The 6,797-nt window shown below is 41.9% G+C and overlaps 1 pseudogene; it reads right to left on the bottom strand.

Annotated features, from left to right (window-relative positions):
* Nucleotides 1–5,455: 5,455 nt before the first annotated feature.
* Nucleotides 5,456–6,036, bottom strand: LOC103260613 (annotated as a pseudogene).
* Nucleotides 6,037–6,797: the final 761 nt, after the last annotated feature.

Here is a 6,797-nt window from a genome sequence, read left to right as displayed (position 1 = left end):
TCTCCTGGACATATGAAAGGATATTTGGTCACTATATACTTTTAACACTAATGTGTGAAAAAAAAAAATTTTTTTTTTTTTTTTTTGAGTTGGAGTCTCACTTGGTCGCCCAGACTGGAGTGCAGTGGCCACTCCTGGCCACCGCAGCCTCCCCTGCTGGGCTCCGGCAATCCTTCTGCCTCAGCCTTCTGAGTAGCTGGAATTACAGGCATGTGCTACCATGGCCGGCTGATTTTTTTTTTTTTTTTTGATTTATTGTAGAGACGAGGTCTCGCTGCCCAGGCGGGTCTTGAACCCGCGGGCTCAGGCAATCCACTCACCTCAGCCTCCCAAAGGCGCGGGATTACAGGCTGAGCCACCGAGCCCGGCTTTTTTTTTTTTTTTAAGATTAGTGGCTCTCAAACTATTTGGTCTCAGAACCCTTTTTAAATCCTGATAACCATTGAGGACTCAAAAGAATTTTTGCTTAATTGGGATGATGTCTATTGCTATTTGTCATATTAAAAATTAAAACTATGAACATTTAAAATATTTGTTTAAAATGACATAATTACCCTGTTACATGTTCGCATAAACAATGAAATTTTGGGCTGGGCATGGTGACTCATACCTGTAATCCCAGCACTTTGGGAGGCAGAGGCAAAAAGATTGCGCAAGCCCAGGGGTTTGAAACCAGCCTGGGCAATGTGGCGAGACCTTGTCTCTACAATTAAAAATTAAAAAATTAGCTGGGTGTGTTGGTGCATGCCTATAGTTCCAGCTACTTGGAAGGCTGAGGCCAACAGATCAAGGCTCCAGTGGCCGTGATCATGCCAGTACACTTCAGCCTGGGCAACAGAGTGAGACTCTGACTCATAAAAAACAAAACAACTTTACTTCCTTGTTCCTTTGTGGTTTGAGAAAAAATAAAACTAAACAAAACAAAATGCATTTTTCTGAAAAACAGCTATGTTTTTCAAAACAAAATATCAGCTGAAAAGAGTGGGATTTATTTACAGTTTTGCAAATCTCTTTAAAGTTTGAGTTAATAGAAGACAGGTGGACATCCACTCTGTTGCGATATTACTCATTGAGAGCCTCTGGAAAACTTCATCATACACTTATGAGGGAATGAGGGAGAAAAAGACAAATAATTTCTCAGTATTATTATGAAAATAGTTTTGAGCTGGTGAACCCTCTGAAAGGCTCTTGGGAAACCCCAGAATTTAATACATATGTATGTATGTTAGGGGAGACCCTAACAGAATTATTTTTTGGATGGTGGGTCCCTTATAGCATAAGCTTCCCTCACTAGGTAAGTGTTCTAGGAACCTATCTGCATCAGTGTACCAGCTAGCATTGCTGTGAGAGGCTGTGTTCGGCTTCAGTAAATTGTTTTTGGAGATTTTTTTCAGCGTGTTTGCCCATTTCATGATAGGTGATTTATGAGTGCACCTGCCCGCACTGCACTGAATGTTCAGCAGTTTTTGACCAAAAAGGGCATGACCCTGTGCTCCACCCTCTCTATTCATCTGCTCTTACCCCAAGCGACTTTTTGTTTGTTTCCCCAGATGAAAAAAATCCCCAAAGGAAAATGTTTTGCTGATGTGGAAGAGGTGAAACAAAAAAAGGCAGAAGCACTAAAAGGCATCCAAATTGACGAGTTTGAAACTGTTTTGAGCCATGGAAAAGGTGTCTTGATAGATGTATCACATCAAAGGGAGAATACTTTGGAGGTGACTGAAGTTTAAACATGAAAGAATAAATACACAACTTTTTATAAATTCCGGGGTTTGGCTTCTCTCTCCTTCTCTCTCTACACACACACACACACACACACACACACACACACACACACACACACACACACACACACACAGAAGGATGCCTCTATGAGACAGCTGACTAGCAGTCTGGGGCAAAGAGGACCTCTCCTGCCTCTGCTTTCAGGAAGGTAACAGGAGAGTCTGAGATGGAAAAAGATTAGAACAACGCAAGCCATTTTCTCATTTGTCATGCAAACTTGGGGTGGGGCCAGTGACTAACTTGCAGTCATGACAATCAAAGACTTTGAGGACAAAATTGAGAGGATCAGTTTTTTTCTCCCCAAGTCTGAGCCTCTTTACAAGTCTGGTCTGTCTTCCTATTTTCTCTCCTTCCTTCCACCTTCACCCATGAGCTGGAGAAGAGAAGCTTCCATGATATGCCACCCTGTATATCCTCGAGAAAGACCAGAGCAGTTCTCATTTGCATTTTACTTGGCCACATCTGTCTGAAACCCTCTTGCTAGTTGGAGGAACATGCTCCTGGAGCCACTGTTTTCCAACTCCCCACAGGGCTCCCCTTACAGCCATGGTGCACCAATGCAGGGGTCCTCAAACTTTTAAAACAGGGGGCCAGTTCACTGTCCCTCAGACTGTTGGAGGGGCGGACCATAGTTAAAAAAAAAACAACTATAAACAAATTTCTATGCACACTGCAAATATCTTATTTTGAAGTGAAAAAGCAAAACAGGAACAAATACAATATTTAAAATGAAGAACAAGTAAAGTTAAATCAACAAACTTACCAGTATTTCAATGGGAACTATGGGCCTGCTATTGGCTAATGAGATGGTCAATATCAGGTTCCATATTTGTTACTGCTAGTCGTAACAAGTTAAGGCGACAAAAACACCCAGTGGGCCGGATAAATGTCCTCAGTGGGCCTCATGTGGCCCGCGGGCCATAGTTTGAGGACTCCTGACCAATGCCATTGGCATGGTTTAGGCGCCATTTTCTTCTTTCCCAGGTAACGTAACATTCAGGGTGTCTATTCCCATGCTTGCTTTTGCTCTTTTAATTTTTTTAATTGCTGTTGCTACTCTGTTAAAGCAGAAAGACAGCCTGAATACTCAGCCTGAGCATGAAAGTAAACTGAAATGGCTCTGACTATGGTAGTGAGGTCTATGATGTAATTGAAGCATGACTAGCTTCATCCACTCTGGCAGGCTTTCTGATAAGAGTTATTAGTCTACATTGATTGTCTGCTCACTAAGTATCAGGCACTGTTTCAAGCACTTGGGACACTGATTGCAAAGTGTATACCCTGATATCTGTTTCCTCCTTTTTAAAAAAATTGTAGAACCTATAATTTTAAATTAGACACATGGTTTCCCAGTATAGAGACCACACCTACTCCTTTGCATCTAGGTGTAGCCATGGGATCAAGTTCCAGTCACTAAGATGTACAGAATGAGATTTTTTGCTTCTCGTTTTTCTCTTTTGGTTTCCTGCTAGCCGCAGTGAAGATCTGATGGCTGGAACTCCGGTTGCCATCTTAGGCCATGAAGTAGAAGCCATTTGTTGAAGACGGTGAAGCAATAAAAAGGAGTACGGATTGCTGACACCATGGACAACATACTATTGCCTAGCTCTGGTCTTTCTTTGGGAGTGAGGGAAATAAATATCTTTCATTTTGTTAAGCAGGAATTCAACCAAGATTCTAGTTCAGATAGCCAGAACTGAACTAGAAAACCTGCACTTTTAATGACTATATTTTATTGCCTAATATTTTAGTATATGACTGACTTTCTTCCTGTGGGGGTTGATTTTCGGATCTTTTTCTTTTTCTGTTTATAAAAATATGCTACTATTTGACATTGGCTTCTAGAGTAGAGCCACTAGGTAGCTGGCTACAAAATAGGGCAAAGACCCCTACTTATTATATTCTCAACTCAACTGATGAGTGTGCAAACACACACACACACAGAACGATCGTTATGTATCCATCTCAGGGTGAGATGCCACATGTCCATTAGCTCATTAAACATTGACTTCTAGACTCTCTACACATGATCATGGTCCTTAACTCACAAATATACCCCATTAAAAAAATGTCAAATATGAAATATTTATTGTGCTTCTATTGTGCCCAAAGGAAATATTCTTTATTGGTCATTGAGAGTCTCATTTTAATTTTCCCTAAAACAAAAGTTAGGTAGAACTTCTTCATGTCAGGCAAATAACTTATCACACTGAACCACACAAGTGGTGTTCTGCTTAGAGAGGACCACTCAGCTAGAGTTTCAAGAGACTTTTGACAGTCCATCTTCCTGCTCTTTTGTTGTAGACCATTATATTAGTCAGACTAGGCTAGGCTATACTACAATAACTAGTTCATCCTAAAACATTAGCACCTTAACATAACAACAGTTTATTCCATGTCCAGTATGAGTTGCCCGGGGGCTGAGGGACATTTGAGGGGGCTAATGCTCTGATAGTCACTTAAAAACCTGGGCTAATGGCAGCCCCTGAAGCTTGTAGCTATATTCTTGGGAACATATAATCGCTACGATTACCATAGAAGGAGAAGAGAACACTTGTATATCCCACCCAAACGTGGAGTCATGCTTCAATAGAGACGTAACACAGATCATTTTCTCTTATAACCCATTGGCCAAAACATGGCCCCAACTATCTTCAAGAGGGCTGACAAGTATGGAGGGAGAGGGCATACAATCTTTAGTGAGCAGGAAATGTCTCTGCCATTCCATGTATGCATCAACATGTCTACAACCATGAGTCCTACTAAAAAATATTTTCACTCTCTGTCAAAATAGTTGACAGTTGATGAGCAATTGGTTGAGTGGGGCCTGAGAACTAAAAGAGAATGCTTAGTGGCCTGAGCACAAACAAGCCAGTTGGTCCATTTGGGTCTGCCTCAAAGGCCATAAAGAACCCTGGAGTATCACCTGTGGTTCCCACCTACCCCTCTACCTACGATGAGCCTTGTCAACAACGATGAGAGGAAACAGGTGCACAGATTTATGATATTTAGAAGGAGATGAACTGAAGAGTATGTATCAAGGAAAATGTACATGTTATTTATACACTGAGTCCTCCAGTTTAAACACATTGGAATTTCTTTAAGTGGTTTTGAAGAGGAGTCAACTTCTCTTTGTGAACGTTGGCCAGGTCCAACAACTGTTTGGTTACCTAGTTGAATCAGGGGCTGGCTTATTCTTGCCCAGGATGTTATAGCAATCACTCAAATATTAACTTTGTCTCTATCATATTCCTGGTATAATGCTAAATACACTCACAGGCCATAAAGAACCCTGGGGTAGCACCAAAGAAAGTGGTTACCAAAGAAAAGCATAGTGTAGCTACAAAGCAATGAGACAGATTTTGTAGTAAAACATACTACTTTTATAATATTGAGTCCAGAAGACCTTCATAGTAGTCCCCTTAAAAGGTTGCATACTTATTTCTGAGATGTACTTGAGAAGTGCTGTGCCATCCTCTTTGGGAAATGTCTTCAGATTCTGGGTCAGGTCTCATATGAAAGCTGACTCTGATACCATTGTAAATTCTCCTTCTCTGGTTCAATTGTCATCCAGAAGTTATCTCTCTTGTTTACTGGAGTTGGTTTTCTTTTCTGTCTTTTTTTTTTCCTGGCTACAAGTTTATTCCACACAAAATAATCCCCTCCGATCTTACTGAAGTGGCCGACCATGTCCACAATCAAATCCACCTCTAAACTGCAATTCAGTTGCTGACCCAGCTCCAGCCTCAGCTTTCTTGTCAGCACCAAGGGGGCACAGCACTCCATCTGTAGGTGTCTCTGTCAGCTTCCCCTTGTGTCAGTCTTGCAGGTCATTCACCCCCAGACCTTTGGGCTGAGCTGGATACAGTCTCTGGATAGCTGTGGCTCAGGATGGCTGGTACAATCTCAGGAGGAGGTAGAAGTAATAATGTAGATACTGGATACCCTTATTGGTAAGGTACCAGTAGAAATGTCTCTAGGCAAACTGTTCCTTCACAAAGCCTCGAGACTTGAGAGACTGCATGGCCTTCATGACGTGAAGGTTGGGCACATTCTTGTCGGCCAGCTCTGGGTGTTTAGGCATACGGACATCCTTCTTAAAAAGGAGTTCATAAATGGCAATCTGGCTCTTCTTGGGCATCAACATCACAGTGGCTATAGGATCTGGGGCTGAGGCTGGAAAGGAAGGGGCACGCACAGTGCTGTATCTCTTCCGGGCCACATGACCCCACCTGCAGTTGGCTTTCAATACCTTTTGCCTATTCACAGAAATCATATATATGCTCCATAGGAGAAAATTAGCCACAACCACCAAATATTTAGAAAAATGTGCCGTAGCTTCTGAAGGCAGATCCCAAAGTATACATTAAAACTGTCTGGCAGATTATATTTTCCAAAAACTTTGTTTCCTACGTGCTTTTCCATCAAGAAGTGAAATCTAATTCCACTCCCCTTAAAACAGGTTGGGCTACTGCCTCACTTGTAACCAATAGACTGCAGTGGAAGTGATGTTATCTCACCGCAAGGGCAAGATCATAATGCAATTCAACTCTGCCTTGGGAACAGAATGCACTCCCTGGAGCCCTCAGACATCCTGGAAGCACTCTGACTACTTTGAAACTGCCATGTTGCGAGGAAGCCCAATTTCTTCCACATGGAAAAAACATGTGAATACAAAGATGAAGAGATTCCCAGTCAGCTCCCAGATATTCCAACCCTCTCCTTTCCCAGCTCCAGACTGTCTGACTGCAACTGTATAGGAAACCTTTGGACTATTTAATGAAGCCCCTCTCAAATCCCTGTCCCTCAGAAACTGTGAGAAACAATAAGATGATTGTTGTTTTAAACACAGCTCGTGATGTGCTAGCAGATTTTTATTTAATATAAGGTTCTCCATGAAAATTTGTAGTGTTTGCCTATTTCTGTAGTGTAAACACTCGCACAGTGGCTGCTCCTAAGCTATAGATGTGGTGACCAGAATTCGGAAAAGATGCACATATTCAGTTCTCATG

Source organism: Carlito syrichta, unplaced genomic scaffold, assembly GCF_000164805.1.
Source record: "Carlito syrichta isolate Samal-C Ts95f unplaced genomic scaffold, Tarsius_syrichta-2.0.1 Scaffold303269, whole genome shotgun sequence".
NCBI lineage: Eukaryota > Metazoa > Chordata > Mammalia > Primates > Tarsiidae > Carlito > Carlito syrichta.
The sequence above is the reverse complement of the archived record's forward strand: the minus strand, read 5'-3'. Positions and strand labels throughout refer to the sequence as shown.